The sequence below is a fragment of the Megalobrama amblycephala genome, linkage group LG11 (genome assembly GCF_018812025.1).
Source record: "Megalobrama amblycephala isolate DHTTF-2021 linkage group LG11, ASM1881202v1, whole genome shotgun sequence".
NCBI lineage: Eukaryota > Metazoa > Chordata > Actinopteri > Cypriniformes > Xenocyprididae > Megalobrama > Megalobrama amblycephala.
The window spans coordinates 29,816,185-29,837,094 of record NC_063054.1 but is presented as its reverse complement, the minus strand read 5'-3'; the positions used below and the strand labels follow the sequence as shown (position 1 = coordinate 29,837,094).

The 20,910-nt window shown below is 38.8% G+C and overlaps 1 protein-coding gene across 4 annotated transcripts in view; it reads left to right on the top strand.

Moving 5' to 3' along the window:
• The window catches only part of hivep2a (HIVEP zinc finger 2a), a 79,242-nt gene that overhangs the window by 30,266 nt on the left and 28,066 nt on the right, over positions 1-20,910 (top strand). The window contains exons 1-2 of one of the 4 annotated variants that reach the window (XM_048207361.1): positions 2,829-3,348; positions 7,922-8,180. The exons of 2 other annotated variants lie outside the window; for them this stretch is intronic. The gene's annotated coding sequence lies outside the window, so the exon portion shown is untranslated. Of the gene's footprint in view, positions 1-2,828; positions 3,349-7,921; positions 8,181-20,910 lie in introns of those variants that run through there. One more of the 4 variants, XM_048207358.1, reaches the window with a different exon arrangement.

Sequence of the window (20,910 nt, the reverse complement as noted above, 5' to 3'; positions counted from 1 at the left end):
AGCAAGTGTTTGCAAGAACTTTTGTGTCCTCAAATGAAATGTCAAATTAAGAAATACTGCATGAAATGCCCTGAGGGAAGATGGAGATTGATTTTGCTCATAAGTACAATCCTTCGCTTATAACACAGTTTGGAATAGATCATCTGATCTTAGAATTAATACATGCTAAATATACAAGAAACAGAGGTTGACATGTCTTTCATCTTGTTTCACAAGATGTCTAACTTCAGTGAGTTCTCAGTGGTTGCTGATGAAGTAATGATAATCTTATGAATAATACCATGACTAATTAGTTGCAATATATCAGTGTCAAAAAGTTCAAAGGTTTGGTACTGTAACCGTAATCTCTCCACAGTGGCAGTTCGGCAGTGAGGTTACTTCTCAAGGTAGTTTGTACAATAGATTTGCCATTAACGTCAAAGAGGGAAAACTTCCATGAGAAGGGGAAAAATAATGGCCAATCCCAGCTTAGGGTTTGTGAGGTAAACAGAATGTACTGTGGTGATGGGAGGATCCTTCAGTTCCCTTGAGTCCCTCCCCTCATCGCAGCCTGCTGATTAAAGGAGTGCTCGCAGCTTGGCAAAGGTCCAGAGCCTCACCTCAGCCATTAAACTTGTTCATTCAGCACTAATGCCAGCTGAGATCTTGTTCCTGTCCTATTGTCCCTTGGCCACAGACCTGTCAGGCTGCTTGCTTACTGAGGATGATGCAAAGAAACAGCCAGACGTCCATCCTGCCCTAGATCTTGTCCTAGACCGTTATCTCTTCTCTGACCGTTACCGTGAACATGACAGGCCTGTACCTGTCTGCACGGATGGCACTACAGCCTTTTTATTTGCTCTCACGCTCAGCACATTGTCTCATCAGCAGTGACTTGGGTTAAGGGGCACCTACATGTAGGCAGAATGTGGACTGACGCGGTTTTTAGATCAAGGGCATTCACATTCTGAGCAGTTAAATATTAATTAAACTTCACCTGCCTAGTTTAGCAAGAAATGCTCTATTATGTGTTAGTGCATTTAGTAGGAGTTTGTATACATTTGTATGCTTGCATGCATGTAGGTATAGGTGGATAAATAATTAATTTGTGCAACAAAACAGTGGAACATCGATGAAGCCTGCTCTTTATTTCTCCACAGTTAGCAGATGGCATTCTTCGTGATGGACGCCTGTGGTGAATACCACCTGATCGTTCAGTAAAACAGAAAAAGATTGATTTATATTCATAGATATTGATAGCGAATCATAAATAATATTGCATGAAAGCATTTTGATTTAAAAAAAAAAAAAGTAGTCTACTTTTCAAAAGTTTGTGGTCAGTACCTTTTTTTTTTTTTTTTAAAGAAATTAATGCTTTTTTCAGCAAGGGTACATTAAATTGATTAAAATTTACAGTAAAGACTTTTACATTGTTACGAAAAATACATTTCAAATAAATGCTGTTCTTTTGAACTTTCGATTCGTCAAAGAATCCTGAAAAAATATAATGTAGCACAATGTTTCTTGAGCCCTAAATCAGCATATTAGAATGATTTCTGAAGAAAATTATGCTTTGCCATCACAGGAATAAATTAAATTTTAAAATATATTAAAATAGAAAACAGTTATTTTAAATTGTAATAATATTTCAAATATTACTGTATTTTGATCAAATAAATGCAGGCTTGCTGAACATAAGATACTTAAAAAAAATAAAAAAACATTTTAAAAATCTTACCAACTCCAAAAATTTGAATGGTAGTTTACATTTTAATAAATGTAATATTTCTAAAATGTTCTGTGACCTTGAAACTATCACAATGGTAGATTTGTGACATTCACAAAGTGATTGTTATTTTATTAAAGATATTTAAAAAGCTAAATGCCATAAAAGCCTCCATTTTTACTGGACTTACCATAATTAACTGTTTTTAAATTCATAATGTATTTTATTAAATAAGTATTTTGACAAATTTCTGCCTTTCTTTTCTTAATCCAACACATTTTAATGTGGTGCCCTATTGGAGATCTATTGGTAGCTAAACCAACAGATTGGCTTACAGAGAGACTTGTTCAGACAGCGAGTGAGAACCCCCAGGGAACTGGTTTGGGTCCTTTTTTATTTATTCTCTGCATCTCTGAGTGGGCGATGTCATGGGGGATACTGGCTCCCAGTTGGCCAGATTCTCGGTTAGTCACTGAGTCGCTCTCCAGAGGTCAGACCTGGTCAAATATATTTAGCTGTGTAAATTGGATTCTGTGGTAAGGGCAAAAGTCTGCTGAATAGCTGTGTATGTTTAGCTCGCAGATGTGATTAACTGATTCATCTTTGGGATAACCGGGATGGTCGTTATCGTGGTGACTCCTGACAGCTTGATGTCATCTGCAGGTTGAGTAAATGCTCCCTGGAACAGCGCCGCAGCTGTGGGCCGATGTGGCCATAACTCTTGAGTCGACAGCTCATTCAGGTGACCCTCAGAAGAGCTGCATTGCTGTCACTCATGACACGGAGTGGCGGAGATAAATATATTAGCATAAGTTTGAATTAATCCTCTCTGCGGTGATGGAGGTGGCCGGAAGTCTCCGCTCAGCAGCCTGGTTCTCCCATTAAATCCTCTCTTCGGGATTGTCGCAGTGCACACCTGTCCAATGTCACCGTTTGTTCTGTTACCTGCTAAATGCATACACGCTCGCACAGACTCGCAATTATGTGCCGTGATCTAAACGCTAATCGTATCAGTGTCTCGGCCTGGCCGAGAGTGATCGGTGAAAGCACATCTATAAAGGGATTTTGTAAGAATTAGCCTGGTGAGCTATTTATAGCCCTGCGGGAGGTGGGGAGGGAGGGGTGAGCGGTGATACCGTGTTGTTATACACCACACTCTGTGGACAATCCCAGGGTCAAAGGCACCGAGGCCAGACTGCAATTAAATCACTGCCCGATAAAACCAGAGCGTCGTTGCGCACAAATGCAAGCAAACGTTCAAAAGGTCGTCTGTGATTTTTCGTAAAGTACTTTGTCCCATCTGTTTGTGTTCATGTCAAGCTTTTTAGAGATTTAAAAGGCACTAAAACAGCCCAGAAGAGGAGGCACTGCGAAAGTACCTCTCAGTGTAGTCTGTTGTATAGTCCCTCTAGGGGCCCCAGTGCTATTTTTGTTCCTGGATATGCGTCACGACTGGGTATTTTCTCTGGTGACTAGCTTACATCAGTAGGTCTCCTAGTATACGCTCTATCAGCGAGAGCCTTCTGATTGATGGGAGTTTCGGCTGGGGCTCGCTGGCGTTTTATTCCTGACCTCCTAGAATGGACAAGGAGAATTTGAGATTGGCGGAATGTTGTGGATGACCGAGGACCTTGAGAAGCCAGGTTGGTTCACAAATCCATTTTTCCCCTTCTCGCGTTGTCTCTACCAATGTATCTAGTGTTGATCAGAGAGGTGATATCCCCGTCTGTGCTTGTAAACTGACAGGGGGCTGATGCGAGCCGCGAGGGCAGGTACGGGAGCGGAGAAGCGTGCGTTAGCTGTTTATCTGTGGGTTGCAGCAAGCTGTCAGTGACAGAGCCTCTGCGTGCTCGATTTCCCCGTACAGCTCGTACACTGCCGTAATGTTAACACAAGGAATTAACAAACCTTGCGTTTGTTAGGAATCCTTTTCCTGTGCATGCCCTTTCTTCTACCGTTCTCTCCTGGCGATGCACTTGTTGTGGATGGCACGTAGCTGTTATACTTCCATTGATACTGATGCATCCTAGCGTCTGTGTGCAGAGGAATGTCAGTTCCCTTCTCGGTCGAGGGACACCCCTCACATACCCCCACCAAATTCCCCCTGGGCTCACATGCCTCATGTCATCCATCAACTGCACCAGGAATTATTAAAAAATGCTTGTTTGCGTCTCATCTGTCTCCGGATGTGCTACCCCCCCAAACAGCTGTCTGCCTTATCAGCATGGCATAATTCATTATGTGAGGGAAGGCTCCGGCGATAACGCAGGGGAACACCATGCAGACACCAGGCGAATGTCAGAGGCGCGTCTAGTTGAACGTCACAAGTTTAAAGATGCAGCAATTTCTTTCGCATACAACCCACACTAATATGCACGTACAATCTAAGTCTCATTCAGAAATGCTGAACGTTTTCAACAGTGACCTTGAGATGCAGGTCAGGAGAGCACATCCTCCTTGTTTTCTTCTATCCTCCTCCTCCTGTTGTATTTCTGCTTGTGTAGAGAAAGAATTGTAATAGTCTGTCTGATAGCAGTGGAATGATCCTCCCTGCCAAGTGTGCTAAAGCATTTTCCATTCACAAATACTCCACGCTCTGGATTCGTCTGCTAGTTCGGAGAGGTGTCTCTGTGACGGGGTTCGGGAAATGCCCCGTTTGACATGCGTCAAGGAATATCAAGCATCTCTTGTGTACAGATTGGTTTTGTTGTTTGTTTGGTGTTTCCACTTGTCCCTTGGGTTCTGAACATCTAAAGCGTGTCAGCGGAGGGTAGCCCGCCACGGCGGATCTTTCTGACCTGCCGGTGTGAGAGAGAAAGCAATTAACGACCGGTGCGGAAGCTCTGCCCGCTCGTGAGCACGAGAGTAATGCGATGTTAGCCTGCCACCGCTGCACTCACGGGATTACAGCAGACCCTTGTGCACAACAACCCGATACAGACCCCGCTTCATCAATTGCTCTGTCTTGGCAGTGGGACAGGAAGTAATTGTGTCCAGGTTTGGGCACTGCATTCTTTACTGCTTGTTTTCTGCCTGCCATTATTTGATTAGCCCAAAGACTTGTTTTTCTGGATTTGTGTGTGTGTATCACACATAACAGATATATGCACCCAGAAGCCATTGGAATGAGTCTACTAGTTTGTTTTCCCAATTTACTGATCAGTTTTGAAGGAATTATTTCAATTAATTTAAGGAATAGTTCACCTAAAAAGACAACATTAACTCAGCTTCATGTTATGCCAAACCTGTAAGACTTTCTTTTTCCTGTGGAACACAAAGGGAAAATGTTTTAATAATGTGGCCATATCATGTAATTAAATTGTACTGAAGATTTCAAGCTTTGAAAAGAATGCAAAATAATTATAAAAGGAACATAAATGTGGTCCATATGATTCAGCAGAATAGTCTTCTGAAGATGGATAAATTTGTTTGAGGAACAGACCATAATTTCAGCTGATAACTGATGATCTTCCATTTGCTTAATAATCTACTGAACTTGTGAACCGCTTCGACCAGGTCACTGAGCTGGGTGTGTTGAATGAATCAGTCCATGATTCTTGATTTGTGAATCGGATCAGTTGATTCATTAAAAGAAGAGTTTGCAGGGTTGTTTTAATATTATTTATATACTATTATAGTATTCAGTAATATTTTTAAATTAGATTTTTTTTCAGTTTTTATTCTAATTTTAGAACTTTTATGTACTTTATATTTCTGTTTAGCTTTAATTAGGCTATTTTTATTTCAGTTTTACTGTAGCTTTAGTAAGTAGTACTTTTAGTACTTCAACTTCAGCTTATTTTATTACATTTAGTTGCTGAGGTTTTTGTTTTGTTTTGTTTTTTTCTGGCGCTTGAAAGCTCCGGTCCCAGTTCATTGTAAGTGCAAGGAAAAGAGCAACCAGTACATTATTCAAAATTCTTTGTATTTGTATCCTTTGCATTTCATAGAAAAAAGAAAGCTTTTTTTGCAATGACATGACGGTGAGTATATGAGTGAAAGTGAACTATTTCTATAAAACCCTAAAAATGCTAGATAAATATTTGACCAACCATCAGCCTTCAAAGAGCACAAGATGGCACTTCATTCAGTATCTGACCTTGTCTTCTTTTGTGTGTCCTATACACAGTGTTCATTTGCTTTCTTTGTACACTTCCTCTTTTCAGTTTACTTGAATGAAACAATTTCTCGCCACTCATTTTCTCACATTAGTATGCATTTTCCTCATAATCATGACACATTTTCATTCCTTTTCCAGGCAGAAGTGGATGTTTGGCATCTTCACATGCAGATTAGAATCAGCCATTTATAGTTAAGGACCTGATTTCTTAGGAGTACAGAAAATAGTGTTTTGATGAAAAATTCCACCATTCAATGGCTAAGCTGAAAGCAGCTCCATTTAGAGACAAAAAGTCTGAAATGAATAGAGAAAGATAGAGTACAGATGGCAGGAGGAGGCCACCTGTACACCTGAGAGGAATGGTCCTCTATGACCTTGCGCCACAACGCTCCTCCCTCTGATGAAGAGGAGTGAAAGAGACAATCAGCACATCCACACTCACTCACTCCCACATGATTTCCTTTTTTCCCAAGAAACTCTGTGCTGACATAGAGGTCCCTTTTTGTCATGTGTTGACAGATACTGATGAAATAGCTTAGCATTTTGTTGTCTCCTGACAACGGGTTCGGCATCTGCAGTCTTGAATGATTCTGTAGTGACCATCAGTGCGGGTTAAAAGTCAAGACTGCTACCTGAGCAGCATTAGAGAGATGCACAGGAGAGAGGCAGCGTGTCCATGGTGACGCGACTGGCATTTTGCCCCTATTAACTTCTCCGACCTTTGTGTGAGTAAATGTGGCTATTCTACGAATTAATTATGCTGAGGTGTAGATGGTTTGCATATTTTGTGGCTGCTTCCTGTTCACTGTTCAATAATTTCTATTTGGTTAATCCTTTTCTTGATTATTTCTGTTTTAATGCATTCAATTTATCTTCCATTTTTCATTATGTATTAATTATATTATATTATATTATATTATATTATATTATATTATATTATATTATATTATATTATACCTGAAAAGGTAGATGGCCATTTTTATCATATTTTATCATAATTTTTTTTTATAAAGGCTGGAATATATCGCTGCTGTCATTTTGTTAATAATTTTCTTGCATTAATATTTTTGAATATATTTTCCATATATATTCGATTAGTTAATTAGTGAGGACATACCAAAAATTCTGTTTAAAAAAAAATAATAATAATAATAATTATATATATATATATATATATATATATATATATATATATATATATATATATATATATATATATATGTGTGTGTGTGTGTGTGTGTGTGTACTTTAGCTGTATTATAATATAATATAATATAATATAATATAAAATAATGTAATATCAATCATATTTTATAATATTTTATTTTTATACAGTAGCTAAAAGACAGATGGCCCATATAAATCATCTTTTTATTTTGACCAAAACTGTCCGTGATCAAAGGTAGAAGAAACAGTGCTAAAATGTACAGCTGCCGTCATTAGAAACCGCAGATGAGCGACTAGAGGGCGAATGCATCAGGGTCTGATCGAAACAGCATGGCCAGGTTTTCATAATGAATGCTTAGGCTTTCATTCAAACCTACTCTAGCTGTGCCTTGTGACGCAAATGTCACTGATCCGAGTGCCAGAAGAGTGTGGAGGTGTGTGGATGGAGGTTGGACAGACCCTGACTGCGTCCCCTCTCTGTGTCTGTGGCCTAGGCTCCGACTGGGCTAAGCTCTCCATACCGTCTGTTCGGTCCTGGCCAATGCCAGATCTGTAGCAAACAGTGAGACCTGGATACCCAACCTGAGCCAAATGGGCAAGCTCTCAGTGACTCACACTTCAGTGAGAGAGAGAGAGAAGGTGAAAAAAATGGGATCCAGTGTTGACATTCAGAATCATGATTTGTTTTTAACATTAATGTGATCTCCAGACCAGATGATTGTATAGTTATTTATGCTGTGTTTGGCTTGAAATGCATAATGTGAGCACAAGCAGCAGAGAGTAGGTAGGAAGTTCAGTCATGCTGACCCCTTGGCTTATAGCATGTTTATGTAGATTTCAGTGTTTGACTGTGTACAGTGTACTGCCGGCAGCATTTTTTTGTGTGTCTGTATGTGTTTGTGTGCATCATACTGTATGTGTGTGTGCAGGCATTGCAATGGCCAGGCCCAGTGTGTGGGCTGAACTCAGGAAGTGGGCAGGCAGGCATGTGGCCCTCCGCCACTTGGGCCCCAGGGTTCCTATCACAGATGGCCCACTGACATTAGCCCAGGCCTGGGGTCAGCTAAGACATCATATGGAGAGAAAGAGAGAGCGAGTCTCATGACATTCTCAGCTCCAAAGGATGAAAAGACAACAGCGTGAGACTCTCAGATGAAAGACGCACAAAGACACTTTACCTTTGCTCAGGTGAGGCGGCTTGCAGGGTTGGCGAATTTGAGCGAGATTTTGAGAAACGGAGAGTGGAGATGCAGAGCTGAGAAAGATGCTCGAGAACAGCCAGGAAAATGGTGGGTTTATTCCATGGAATCACAGGTGAGACCACCTGTCTCTACTGGCCTGAATAAACCACATTCCTGGCAGCTTTCACACCGGAAAATCAGTTTTCTGCGATCGAGATTCACATAAAAGCAATTTATGGTCTAGATCTATCCCAGGTACAGAGTTGATAGCATATATTCAATGACTTTTATTGCACAGGCATAAATTTATCAGACAACCTTGTCTGAACCCACCTTTACAGCATGGTTTAAAGGTAAAGTTTGAAGTTGAATGTCAGGTGCTTTTTTAAAATTAGGTTCCTTTTTTATCTCTTCTTTTTTCAAACAGCCTTGTCAGACAGATCATAGGTTTTTTTTGTTCCTTCTCTTTTTCTCACCCAGACTCCCTTTGCTCTCTGAGAGTCTGTGGCCTCCATTATTAATGTTAAAATCTGGCTTTACACACCAGGCTGGTGGACTGCACTGTACCCTATAAAACATATCATCCAGCATATGAGTCACTCCATGCTGGATGCAAGATTTTATAGGCAGTCGTTTCAACAAATCCTTTTTTTCAACAAAAGCTTTTTTTGGAGGGCAAGCATATGTTGTATTTTAGTTGCTGATATTCCAACCAGTGCTATTTTATTATCATTACTCTACTATGTTAGTATTTATTCATATTTTAAAGGTACACTATTTATCTTTTTTTGCTGCTGCGGAGTATCCCAGTACCTGCGTGACTCGTCATATGAGAAATAGCTCCAGCTACAGTGTTCTTCTGCAAGACGCATGCAGTTTTGTTTATTAACCACTAGAGCGCCAACGGTACATAGTGTACCTTTTAAATGAGTTTTTATTTTTATTGTCCATGTTCATTTTAATCTTAGTTAAAAATTTTGTTATTTTGTTGTGTTTTTTAGTCATTGCATTATTTTTTAAAATGTATCTATTTAGCATGGAAACTTGTTTCCGCCACGGAATAAAAAAAAACTGGATAATTGTGACTTTTTATCTCACAATTCTGACTTTTTTCTCAGAATTGCGAGTTTACATCTTTACATAAAGTTGCAATTGCGAGATATAAACTAGCAATTGCGAGTTATAAAGTCAGAAAAGTTTTTTCTTGCAATTCTGACTTTTTTTCTCAGAATTGCGAGTTTATATCACAATTCTGACTTTATAACTCACAATTGTTACGAGATATGAACTTACAATTAAGAAAAAAAGTATTATGCAATTCTGACTTTTTAACACGCAATTGCAACTTTATATCACGCAATTCAAAGAAAAAAGTTTGATGTAAGATGTAAACTTGCAATTGTGAGAAAAAAATCAGAATTATAAAATTATAAGATATAAAATTTTATATTGAGTGGTGGAAACAAGCCTCCATAATTTAGTGTTTATTAATTTTAATTTAGTTTTAGCACATTTTTTAGTACTTAGACTAAATGAAATTTTGCCTTTTTGACTAACTGAAATAACATAATAAAACATTTAGTTAATGTTTATTTTAATTAAAATATATATATATATATATTTTTTAGTTTTAGTTAACAATAACAACACTGATTCCAATGAGGCTTTTTGACTATATTAACCAGCTAGACCAGCATGAACCAGCCTGCATTAACATGGGAATCATTCTGGTGAATACTGGTCTTTTCAGCAGGAAACTGGGCATAGATGAGATTTGAACCTTCATTTCCCACTTGAGCACCACAGCTAAATATGCGTGTAATGTGTTTGCAATGCAATCACCATAGCTTTTTAGTGCTGCAACACAGATTTTAAACATTAAAAATGATAAAAGAATGATGTTAAAAGGAGGATGTTGGTAATGCATCATCTGCATTTATCTGTCAGACACAGATATATACAAGATCCCTGTGCCCTAGGGAGACAGTGTGTGACACATCCTATGGGAATCATACAGAGCTTTCAGAACAGGGTAGAATCAGATTAATGGCGAAAGAGAGAGGTTATTCTAATGGAACCCACCTGAATCTTCAAGCACTAAAGAGAAGAGAGCAGCTGACGTTTATTCAGCCTACTGACGCTCTGACGCACTGACACAGAGGCAAGGTGAGGGCCTCACTTATATTTTTAGCCTGTGAATGGAAGGAGCCATGAATTGAGTCAGAGGGAAGAATAGACAGAAAGGAAATGGGAAGGCAGATGGAGAGGCAGCAGCCGTGGGTTGCTGTGACTGAGATTTTGCTGCTCTATTTAAAAACCACAGGAGTTTGTTAATGCTGCCGTGGGGTACGTTATGTGTGTGGAGATGGAGAGACAGGAGTGTGTAAGTAAGTGGGAGGACAGAGGGTAGGAAATAGAAAAACTGCCGCTAGCATTGCAGCCCTCATTACAGTGTGACACAGATCTGGCCACATTCTGCTGTGGGCATGACACTTATCTATGAATGTTATAGTATGACTGTTTACAGTTTAACATCCCTGTCTTTTGACCCCTGTCCTTGGTGAGCATTGAAGTGATTGATTGATGGTTTTGCATCAGTATTCAGCATGGGTTTGTTTTGATAGCAGAATTTCAGTAGTTGATACCAGTAGAATTTTATGATTTTCTACTACTACTGCTACTGATTTCTGTTGTAAAATGTAATGTGATAGTAAAGCTGAATTTTCAGCATCATTACTCCAGTCTTCAGTGTCACATTATAATTCAGAAATCATTCTAATATGCTGATTTGGTGAAATCAATGCTGAAAACTGTTGCACTGCTAAATATTTTTGTGGAAATTGTGATGGATTTTGTTTTCTCCAAATTCTCTGAGGAATAAAAAGTTCAAAAGAAGAACATTTTAAATGTCTTTACTGTCACTTTTGGTCAGATTAATGTGTCCTTGCTAAATAAAATTATTAATTTCATTTAAAAAAAAAAAAAAAAAAAAACTTGCTGACCCCAAACTTTTGAATAGTGGTTTTATTGAAGTTAACAGTATTTCATAAAATACAAAAACTTCTCACTTCATATAATAAAAAAAACTCACTTAAATTGATATCTCAGGAAAAAGAACGTTGTTGAAACATTGTAAAATTGTGGCAACAGTCTGTAACACAGAGAGCCGATTCCCATATGCCCACTGGTTCATGTTGTTCGTCTCTCATTGCCAGTTAAGGGAGAGCGCTCTGTGATACTGAGGAGAGGAGACTGCCACTCGTCCATCTGCATACAGTCACACCAAACAAAAGCTGAGCAGGAAGCCATTCAACAATGGAAGAAACTAGATCTTTATTTGGTTTCTGTCTGCATTAATCATCTGTGAAAATGGCTGATGCTGCCCAGGTTGGAAGTAAAAACGTGCGTCCTTGGAGAAAATGGGTATCAGTTTTTGGCTTTACTATTGGACTGTATTAATATAGCAGTTTTCTGAAGCCAGCCATTGGTTGCATCAGTCAGGATGTGGCCTTAAAGAATGAAACCACAGCTGCCATTAGTGCCGCTTTTGGGCGAGTTTGATATACACTGCCCTTCAAAAGCTTGAGGTCAAAGAAATTAATACTTTAATTCATCAAGGATGCATTAAATAGATAGAAAGTGAATGTTTTATTCGTCAGAGAATCCTACAAAAATAATAAGAAAACATAATTATTATTTAATAATAAGAAATGTTTCTTGACCACCAAATCAGCATATTAGAGTGATTTCTGAAGAAAATTCAGCTTTGCTATCACAGGAATAATTTACATTTTAAAATATATTAAAATAGATAAAAAAGATGTCAATCAGTTTTTTTTCTATATTCATTTGCTGTTCTTTTGAACTTTCTGTTCATCATTTCTGTTTCCACAAAAATATTTTCAACATTGATAATAATAATAAAAAAAAATGATTCTTTAGCACCTAATCAGCATATTAGAATGATTTCTGAAGGATCATGTGACACTGAAGAAACTGAAGTAATAATGCTGAAAATTAAGCTTTGCAATCATAGAAATAAATTACATTTTAAAATAGATTAAAATAGAAAACACTTATTTTAAATGGTAATAATATTTTAGAATATTACTGTATTTTTGATCAAATAAATGTAGCCTTGGTGAGCATAAAGAGGCTTCTTTCAAAATTTTTACTGTCCCCAAACTTTTGAATGGTGGTGTATATCTTTTTCTACTCTTTAAAATGTCTAGACTTGATTCTGTCCGCATGTTCACAAATATAATTGTCTTTTAGCGTTCCAAGTCCATTATGAGTTTTGCAGTGTATATACAGAAACTCTGGCAGTGCTAAACAACACCAGTGGATGCCTGTGGGGATATCCCGTCAGCAGGTAGACATAAACACACCAAGAGATCCACACACACTCAGACTCCGGCATACGCAGGGCATGCATGTCTGGCCCATGGAGAGAGAGGAATGTGGAAAACCTTGTAACGCACCTCTGATTTTCCACTCCTGCTGCGTACACATCCCATTATCAGTTTTATAAGAACGCTGGAAATTCCTCCGTTGAGGTGGCTCCAGAGCACAGATGCGCTGGGCGGCACGGCCGCTACATTCCTGACTGGGGGGCCTCTTTCCGAGACAACGTAGGGTGGCCCCTTCATGGCTCATTTAATAGTGGTATAAAAAACTGGTATGCTCCTTTTCTCTACTTCTCCAGTCATCAGCATGCAACACAACACCACATAATATGTGTATATGATAGTTGCATGCGTGCATGTTTTGTGCGTGCGATATAGTGTGACCTCATGAGCTGGCAGGTCAGGCAGTCATTCGCTCAGCGTTTGTTGATCCAAAAGTAATTAAATGCCAGTTAAGTGTTTTTAGCGATGGAAAATTGAAAAGGAACTGTTGATAGATTTGTAATGTGTCATGGAAAAGGACTGGTTGTATAATGCAGGGTGGACAAAGGATTTCTAAACCAGACTTCAGTTTGAATGTTATTTCATTCTTGTTAGTGCTTGAAATAGGTGTATTTATGGTTGTCAGAACATATTTTGACACGAGCGATACCAGAAAATCATGTCCTGTAGACGCAATACAGACAGCACAACGCATGATGTTATGTAGAAATACCGGCTCTTGCCTTCTAGAAGTCATGTGCTTGTATTATCTTTCTTAGATATATAAATACACACAAAGTTCAAATACAGTGCAGAGGATATTGAATCAGGCTTATTCAGCAAATAAATGATAGTGCCTGGAATTCATTTAGCAGTCTATTTTACACTGTAACAATTGTATCTGATATTTTTTTTCTTTGAAATCCATATTAAACACATTTGGAATGTGTGACGTCTACGACCACGTCTGAGATTCTTTAACAGATTTGACGTAGTCACATTTCACTACAATTCCACAATAGAGGGTACATGAACAGCTAATCTGGGTTAAAATGGGATCAGCCTTGTTTTGCTAGAGAAGTGTTACAATCCATTTTTGGTATTATTTGGGTGTTCTGTTCTAAATTTACCCCAGAACCTCTTTTTAGATTATAGCAACACATGTTAATCAGGTGCAGCTGTGACGTGGCAGCTTTAGTTCATTTTCGTAAACGCATCATAGATTACGTAGAATTTGGGTGCCCTTTCTGTATTAATCTAAGACTGCTTCGCAATCAGGTGCTGCAGTGATGTGGCAGTTTTAGCAGTTTTCGTAAACGTGACAGATTACATTATTATTTAGATGTTCCGTTCTATATTTACCTCAGGACTATTGTTAGACGGCTTTAGCAGGTTTTGGTTCCTGGGTCGCAAATATTCCTCACTACTTACTGTCAACAGGTTAATGAAACTGTGAACCCAAAAGAGATGCAGACTTTTACTAGTAGCATTAAGTTCAGTGATACATATCCTGGGGAAATTCACTCAGAATTATTAATTAGGTACTAGTGTTGTCAAAGGTACCGACTTCGATACCAAGTCAATACTGAAATTTTAAAAATGTGACGCTTTGAGTGCTGAGTGGATTCGCAAACACCTTTAGTTGGCCATTGTGTTCACGCACTCAACATGTTTGTGATTGGCTACAATGATCAACGCTTCAAAAACATGCAAATAGACATCAGTGATGCTCTTCACTGAACGCTTACACAGATACAAACATTTTGAAACGCTCCCGTTCCCAAAACACTTTCAAACACGTCTTTCAGACGCTCCTGTGCATTGATCATTGTAGCCAATCACAGACATATATGTTGAGCGCATGAACACAATGGCTAATCAGAGGTGTTTACAAATCCACTCTACAGCGCTCAAAGCGTCACATTTTTAAAATTTCAGTATCGACTTGGTATATCGAAGTCGGTACTTTTGACAACACTACTAGGTACTATATTGTTTATTGGCTTAGACGGTTATTAGACGTTTATTTAAAGGTGCTAAAGAGGATGTTTTGTTTTATACATTTTTGCAATATTACTTGAAACTGTCTTTACTAACTGATAAAAGACTATTTATTAGGTGCACTGAAAGGAATAATATTAATATACATCATCTGTGCACGAGGTAGGACCTTAAAAACATCAGCCAATCATTTACGCGATCATCGACACAGCGAATGCCGGTGATAAACACTCGTGTTCTAATACTCGTGCATGAGTTTTGGGAGGCGTTCCTTTGAAATGAGCTGTGAAGGAGGGGGGCTGTTCTTACGCATGCGCTCATTTCAAAAACTCAGTAACAGTCTTTGGATTCTCAGTCGACGAAAAAATCCTCTCTATCACCTTTAATTTAGCAGTATATGGGTCGTTATTGAATACTGAATTGTTTATTTCACCTATTTTTACATTTAGATGACCTGCCATCATCTACCTCTCACTTAAAGTTAATCTTAAAAAAAAAAAACTCTAATAATTTAATTTCACTATTTAGCAAATCTCCAACTATATATACTGTACTCTTTATATTGTACTGTAAATTATAATGTTGTGATGCATAAATTATTTGTAGCATTTCAATGCTATGGATTTTAATTGTTTCATTTTTAATTTATTTACAAAAAGTAGTATAGAATTTTATAAATTCGATTCAAGTCAGACTCATCATTTGTTGAACTAACAGACCTAAATAATACGACTGTAGCTCAGCTTCATCCAGAATGCATACATGTAAATTGGATGACATTTGGTCTCGACGTTGATAAAGACTTTAGCTTGTCCTAAATGTATTTAGTGGGTCAGGAAGACCTCAGCTGCAAGACAGCGTATCCATTTTTGCTTCATTTTAAAAAACAACTGTGATTTGCATATGCGGTTTGTTTATGTGTTTATTTACTTCTCTTACCCCTAGTCCGATGGGTCTCCAGGGATAAATGTAAATACACGCATACAAACAAGCTCTCCTAGGCTGCGTACACACACCCTTAAGAGACATACACAAACAGCATACGTACGCACTTAAACATTCAGAAGAGGCCTCATGTGTGCGTTCCTGCTCGAGGCCAGATGATGAGGACTTGTTTGTGATGGGGGCCAGCAGTGACCTCAGACGCTTAACAGAGAAGCTAGTGTAGCCCTCCACCCCTCTGACACACACACACAAACAGACTCGCACAGCACATTTGTATACCCCTCCGCCCCAGCGAGACAGCGCAGCATCTGTTATGTAAGTCACATACACATACTGTCAGAGTTCACAGCGAGGTTCTCAACTGAGTTAGGCAGTGGATCTCAGTGACACCTCGTCCCCTCCATCTGCGAGGAGGTCTGCATTGTCAGAGACACAAAAGAGGGCATCCTGGGTGTTACGTAACAGACTCACATTTCGGGAATTTGGAGCCTCTTCCCGCTTTTCGTCTTTCTTTGTGCTGAATTGTATTTGCTCCACACTTACCTCAGATCTCCGAGGACGCTAGTGCTTCATTGTCTGGACCTGATCCTCTAAGACAGGGCTTTCCCCTTGAGAGCCAACTTATGACATCAACTGAACTTTCCTCTCATCCACAGTTACACTTTCCTGCACGCAGAGAACTGAAAAAAGGATTTTGTGTCTGTCAGGTGAAATGAATGTTCAGGTTGTTTGAGTGTGGCAGACGTGTTTTTAAGACCGAAATCTGAGGGGAAATTGCCTGTTGAAATTGCAATGGCCATTCAGACTGGAGCACTTGATTTGTGTCTGGACATGGATGTTGTTTTCGCTTCGACAGGTGCTGATAGACAAGACTTTGCTTTTTAGAATTACAAGCTCACAAACTCAGGAGTTACTTATGTGAGTCAGTCTGATGAATTATAGATAGATATGACTAGTGGCATTAAGTTATATATATATAGGATTTATTATATAGATATTTATTTATTTATATACAGTCCATCCAAAATTTATTCAGACACCTTGAACATTTCATTCATTAATACAGTTTATTCATTATAGTTTATAGTTTAAAATATGAAAAGATCTCAGAAGTAAACTGTGTCAGAAAAAAATAATCTTAATTATGTCAGATAACACTTAAGCAAAACATAGTGAGGTCAAACTGTCTGAATAATCAGTTTTACTGGTAGTAAACTTCTTCCACAACTTCCACTGTATGAAGAATTTTTGGGTATAATATGTCACTATGTTTACTTTATTTTGCTATCCTCACTATTTTGCACCCACTAGAAAAATATATCAAAAATGTAAATAAAATGCATATAAATAAGATAAAATACACACCAAAATACACACACACACACACACACACACATATATATATATATATATATATATATATATATATATATATATATATATATATATACACACACACACACACACACACACACACACACACACACACTTATTTATTATTTTTATTTTAATTTTATTTTTTATATTGCCCACCCCTGGAAATTATATATATATATATATAATTTTTTCCAGGGGTGGGCAATTAAAAAAATAAAATAAATAATAGTAATTAGTGCTAAAATAAGTGTGTGTGTGTGTGTGTGTATATATATATATATATATATATATATATAGTACTTTTATTTATTTATTTATTTATTTATTATATTTCCCACCCCTGGAAATTGTAGTTTCGTAGTTTCAATATGGCAGTCAATGTAGATGTAGATGCACAGCTCCCCAGTATCATTTGTGACTCAGCTGAATGCGGCCATGGTACAAACATGATACTGAACAAGCTGAGCGGGAAATACGGGCACACGGAAAGGCACAGCTGCATGTCAATGGAACTGGAAAAACAATTATCTTAATTTTGTATTGAGGGGATTCGTCCCAGTGCTGGGAGAGGTTGAGAAATTGTGAATGAGCGGTTTCATCCCCACTGTGCTGCCTTTGTGATGTAGTTGTGTTAGAAATGGAAATTCATGGTTCATGTTACACTACGGTCCTGTCTCTGGAAATGAACATGCCCAGGGAGAGGACTCGTCACGTTATGACAGATGTGGAAAACGGCAGAGAGCTGCTTGATTTTCCACTTTCCATGAAGCTTGGAAAAATAATTTTTCAAAGAGACTCACAACAAGGGAAAGAAAAAAATGACAATGCCATCAGAAAGTGCTTGCGCTTGTTTGTGCAAATATGTGTGTTTGCGTGCTAGTGCCTAGTTTTTTTCTATGGGTAATATTTGGTCTGGGGAAATCTGGCCTGTTCCTCCATTTCGTTTTCCTCCAATGGTACCCAGAGTTTCCAAGCCTGGAACTGTTAATAAGTGTTTGTTCTCAGCCCAAGTACATGTGGCAGACCCCAATTCCATGGCCGGAAAACCTGAGGCCTGCCTCTCTAGTCAGAGCAAACTTTAAAAAAAAAAACAATTCTTTACCATTCTTTGCCCCACTTCCTTTGTCTCCTCACTCAAAGAGATCTAAAGAGATTTGCATGTGGGCGGATGTGTACGTGTGTGTGAGCGAGTCAGTCGCCTGCACTGTTGTGGTGTTGTAGCTACAGTCTTGTGGGAGTTGAGTTCACACCTTTACATTACCACTTCCTCCAGCGTCACTGACACAGTTCCGGCCTCAACAGTAGTAGTCGCTGTATGGATCTGAACGTTGCAACCTGGGATGCCACCCAAGATTTTACATTCACTGACTTTCTGTGATTGTAATTTTAGTGTTAGTGCTAAAATCTTCTCAGTTACCATGAACCTTCCATATCATCTTGAACATTAATGCATAACTTGATGGAAAGAACTAGTAAAGGCATCAAAATCACAGGTCACGCTATTAAAGTAATATCTCCTGTTTGTCTCTGAATTCAGCAGCTCCTCAGAGGTCCAAAGCCACTTGAGAAATGTCGGAAAAATCTGTCCCCACTGAGCACACGCTTGAGGCCCTTTTAGGGATAGAGACAGGAAGATTTAGATAAGGAGACACAATTATTATATTGTTGTCTGACACTTCTCTTTCACCAAAACCCTCTTTACATCAGACCCATAGAAGCCTGCTTCTGCCTTCGAGTAAAAAATTAAAAGGTATTTGTGACTTTATATCGCACAATATGACTTTATATTTCACAATATTATTTTATGTCCCATAATTACAACTTTATTTCTCCTATTTGTGACTTTATGTCTCACAATTGTGTTTTTATATCTCACGATTGCAACTTTATTTCTGGTAATTGTGCCTGTGTCTCACAATTGTGACTTTATACAGTATCTTACAATTGCAACTCTCGTAATTCTCACTTTATTTATTATAATGAATTTCTGTATTTATGTCTCGCATTATGACTCGCATATCTCTCAGAATTGATGAAACTGAAAATTTTTTTTTTTTTTTTTCCTTATATTTGTGACTCAATTTCTCTTGTGGCTGTATCACAAAATCTGACTTAATATCTCGAAACTATAGCTTTGTCCCACAATTGTGACTTCATCTCGCAACTGCAAATGAATTTCTGGTATTCACTACTTTATATATCACTTTATCTCTCAGAATTGCAATAACTCAATGACTTATTGTGACTTACATGTCAATATCTCAAAAAGTCTATGCAATCTGAATTTATTTCTTATTTTAAACTTTATCTTATAATTACCCGTTTTATTTTTTACTCTGAGGTGAAAACAGGCTTCCATAGATCCCGATGTTTGAGGCATTGAAAACATTGTTGCAGCCGCTCTGTCAAAAGATGTTGAATAATAATTATTTTAGCCACGTCTTGCATGCTGAAAAGGACTGGATGGATTGGTTGCAATTATAGGTGTACAATTAAAATAATTTTCCGGCGACAGTCTGCACAAATTTATTCCATTTACAGGAATAAACAGACTTTTAGAAGTGACCACCAAAAAACACATGTGAAAAGACTGAAAATTCATCGTGCATTGGCCAGTCGATGTGTTAAAGGCACAAAGCCAGGGGTAAAGAGCAGCCGTGTACAGGAAATGGAGATGCTGTTATTTTACTGAAGATGCCATAATTATGATGCCACAGTGGCTTCCTCTCCTTCCTCACACAGCTGTGACAGTTCCACCCTCAGCACTTGAGCCAGACACCAAAGACTCTTTGTCTCTCTGTCAGATTCCTGGAAGTAAAGGCTTTAATCGCATTACACAGATAGGACCAATTTGTGAAAAAGGCCTTACTCTGATAAAGATCTTAGCATCAAGAATTGTTTGCGGTTGGTGTCGGTAGAGCGAGACTCTGACAGTGTTCCTTCGGTGGGAAATGGAAATACGGCAATTCCTGGGAAAGTTGGCACCTGGACAACGTGACGAGGTGTGACTCTGGCTCTGTTATTGTGTGTGTGGGACACGAGCTACTTTACAAGCTCTTCCCACATGCACAGCATAAAGACAGGGTCCTGTTTTTGGAAATACAACCATGTCCTTAGGACTCAAGTTGCTCAAAACGCTCTCCCTCCCTCTCTGTTTCCGCTGGATTATGTGGCCTTGACTGCCAGGCTTGACTGTAGTGGGCCACTTTAGTCCTGCACTTCAATATTAATGCATCAGGAGGCTTGCGGAGGGGGCTGTTATTATCTCCCGTGCATGTCTGTCTCCAGCAGAGTGACAGTTAAAGGGACAGGCGCCACAGAGCAAACAGGCTCATTTTCTCTATGATGTGGGCCAGCCAGCAGAGCCCAGAGAAACACTGTGGGGTGACTGATTGATATTCTTGGCCCCCAGGATTGTCCCCCGTGGCCTGTATTCACTCTTAATTATAGGAGTGGTTGGAGGGCAGGGCACTCTCTCTCCAGTAATAATATTATTCTATCGGGTCTTAGGGGAGAGCCGCAAAATGTCAAACTTTCTCAGCTCCGTTAATGGCTTTGTGATGCGCTCTGATCATGGGCAAAATCCTCCTGTGTAGTTGGAAATGGAGCACGGTCGAGGTTGAATCAGCATATTGCACTGTCTGCTGCACTCTCGCTGTGTGTGAGCGTCTCGTTTATGTGTTAACCACCATCTTCTCAGGAAACTCTTTGTCTTGAAGAAGGGCTTTCAGCAGCGGCACAGCCTCCTTGACGCTGGTGTTGGTTTAAAAACAGCTCAGTGCAGACACAGCAGAGTGAATATCAAAGGCCAGAGAATGGTATGACCACGGCACTGTTATCCCTGCAGTGGTGAATCAGCACTTCACCCCCTCGAAACAGCTTTTCTCAGTGTTTGTGGTATAGCAATGCTAGATCCACTTTTCAGTAAGACAACAGGAAGTTTAATATGCTCTTTATGTTTCCTAAAGTGCTGTTTAAGAAGGCCCACAACTCTTTTTCTTACTTTTAACAGCTGTAATACTCATT